General features: G+C 47.9%; 1 pseudogene; it reads right to left on the bottom strand.

The window, feature by feature from the left end:
- Positions 1 to 1,347: 1,347 nt before the first annotated feature.
- Positions 1,348 to 2,188, bottom strand: LOC146719528 (large subunit ribosomal RNA; annotated as a pseudogene; the record flags this gene model as incomplete).
- Between the last annotated feature and the right edge of the window lie 611 nt (positions 2,189 to 2,799).

The following is a 2,799-nucleotide window of genomic DNA, read 5'->3' as shown; positions in this document are numbered from 1 at the left end:
GCACTTGGCGTAATGGCAGCGCCATGCATGTATCTTGGGGAAACGTTTGGAGCATTTTTCACATATCCAAGTAACCTGCAACATTGGGTGCTCTTTTTTGATATGCAGACTTAGCTGCTTGGAGCCTATACAGCTGATGTTCGAGCCAAGCTCCGAACACTTGGGGCAGCATAAAATGCTTCTATACTTCCTTGGATGTCGTAAATTATTTTTGCCCTAATGGGTCTCAGGTCCCATCGCCCGTCCATCGACGCCCCTGGGACTCGGGCGCCGCTCGCGCTTCTTCATCTGTTTGCCACTTAGGCAGCGTCCGCCACGCCAGAAGCGTTCTCGGGGTCGTCCGCCTCCGAGGCTTTCTCCTTGACGCTATCCATAATTGCTCCTTAGTAGAGCGTTGTCTAGAGCCAAAACGACGATCAGGCATTTATAGGCTGCTTCTCACCCCGACGGTCTTAGGTTTGTATGCGGCGTGTTGCTTTTAAAAACCGCAAAATCACCAAGTTCATTTGCGGCGTGTTGCTTTTAAAAGCCGCAAAAATTTCAAAGTTATTCGCCGCTCAAGGTCAAGTGCCGCTTAAAGTTGCCGCAGAAAGATAATGAGAGCACTCTAGGCTGCTCCTGACCCCTACGATCTTGTCGGAAGCTGGTGCTTTAAGGAGCGAATACGAGCTGCGGGTATAACTCTCTTACGAGAAATAATAAGAATACTTCTAAGTCAGCTCTTTAATTTTAAAACCACAATCTACACTTCATTTCTCTCGACCAATAGAGCCAAACGCGATGTTATTGCGACAATTAAGAAAGGAAGAAAATTTGGAAACTAAGGAATTTGAATTCTATGATTGGGATCTCAAAAAATCCCCTTGTTCCTTCTCTTAACATCCCTCTTAACATCTCTTACGATAGTTCGCAGTTCCACTTTTTCACAGACAAGTTGTTCACCCAGGTCGGCAAAGCCGTAATTTCCATTCTTCGCTCACATCGCAGGCTGGTGTTCGCCAATACAGCAGAGAAGGCTTAGTATCCACTAGGACCAAACCCGCTGTACCATCACTTAGTCGACACCTACCGAATCTAAATTTTCAAGGTAGGCCGTTTTCGGGAGCACCACAAGGAGGTGGAGGTACAACTTGAACGTGAGTAGCTGAAGGTCCTTACAAGAGGACTGAGACGCATCACGAACCAATCACGACTCCCTCTAAGTACCATCGCGGCGTGTTGCTTTGAGGACCGAGAGAGTTATAGTTACTCCCCGTACGACAAACCGGGCTCGTGCGACGACCGGCCCGAGGACCGGCCGCCGAGTAGTGTCACATTGTTTTGAGCCTTTCGACTCACGAGACTCCTAGAGACATCATTGCCACCTTCGACTAGAGAGGATACGGCCTTAGAGGCGTTCAGGCATAATCCCACGGATGGTAGCTTCGCACCACCAGCCGCTCGACCGAGTGCGTGAACCAAATGTCCGAATCTATGGTTCCTCTCGTACTGAGCAAAATTACTATCGCAATGTCTAGTCATCAGTAGGGTAAAACTAACCTGTCTCACGACGGTCTAAACCCAGCTCACGTTCCCTGTTGGCGGGTGAACAATCCGACGCTTGGCGAATTCTGCTTTGCAATGATAGGAAGAGCCGACATCAAAGGATCAAAAAGCGACGTCGCTATGAACGCTTGGCCGCCACAAGCCAATTATTCCTGTGGTAACTTTTCTGACACCTCTTGCTGAAAACTCTTCAAGCCAAAAGAATCGATAAGCCGTGCTTTCGCAGTCTCTATCCGTACTGAACATCGAGATCAAGCCAGCTTTTGCCCTTTTGCTCTACGGGAGGTTTCTGTTCTCGCTGAGCTGGCCTTAGGACACCTGCGTTATTCTTTGACAGATGTACCGCCCTAGTCAAACTCCCCGCCTGGCAGTGTCCTCGAATCGGATCACGCGGGAGTATTAACGGCGATCGGCCGAGGCTTCACGCTACTCTGACACGCTTGGCTCTAGAACACCGTGACCGCCGGGGCGCGAAGCCCTCGGGGCACGCGCTCCGCCTAACCGAGTAAGTAAGGAAACGATGAAAGTAGTGGTATTTCACCGGCGATGTTGCCATCTCCCACTTATGCTACACCTTTCATGTCTCCTTACAGTGCCAGACTAGAGTCAAGCTCAACAAGGTCTTCTTTCCCCGCTAATTTTTCCAAGCCCGTTCCCTTGGCAGTGGTTTCGCTAGACAGTAGATAGGGACAGTGGGAATCTCGTTAATCGATTCATGCGCGTCACTAATTAGATGACGAGACATTTGGCTATTCCTATACGCTGATGCGTAAACTTCCAACGTAAGTGTGGTCTTCTTAATTTTTGTGAGTGCGTTTACGCAGTTGAGCTTACTCACCATTTTGCTCGACTGTGTTAGGGGATTTTCGCTGTCCCATTTAGGCGGGGATCCCATAAATAAAATAGCTTAATAGATAAAACTAGATGTACATATGTAATAAATAAAACTTTAAATAACGTAAAACTCTAAAGATATAAATAACTTAAAAACGGGACATTGACTACGGCTTAACATACGGACGACCTACAAATAAACATGCACTAAAGTATGAGGGGGAAACCCATAGCATATCGTGGCCATTTACAGTAGCGGACTGTCGTAGTCCATGAAGGCGTGATACATCTCTATCGATGACCTCAACGCTATTAAAGATATTGTTTTCAGGTCTTTAATTTGTTTTATACCCAGCGTAGCCAGTGCTGTTATCGTGTCGCTGGGCATAGCACCTCTGGTGCCCACTACGACTGGCAAGA

This window comes from Nylanderia fulva, unplaced genomic scaffold (assembly GCF_048542155.1).
Source record: "Nylanderia fulva isolate GAGA-0341 unplaced genomic scaffold, ASM4854215v1 Scaffold954, whole genome shotgun sequence".
Classification (NCBI taxonomy): domain Eukaryota; kingdom Metazoa; phylum Arthropoda; class Insecta; order Hymenoptera; family Formicidae; genus Nylanderia; species Nylanderia fulva.
The sequence above is the reverse complement of the archived record's forward strand: the minus strand, read 5'-3'. Positions and strand labels throughout refer to the sequence as shown.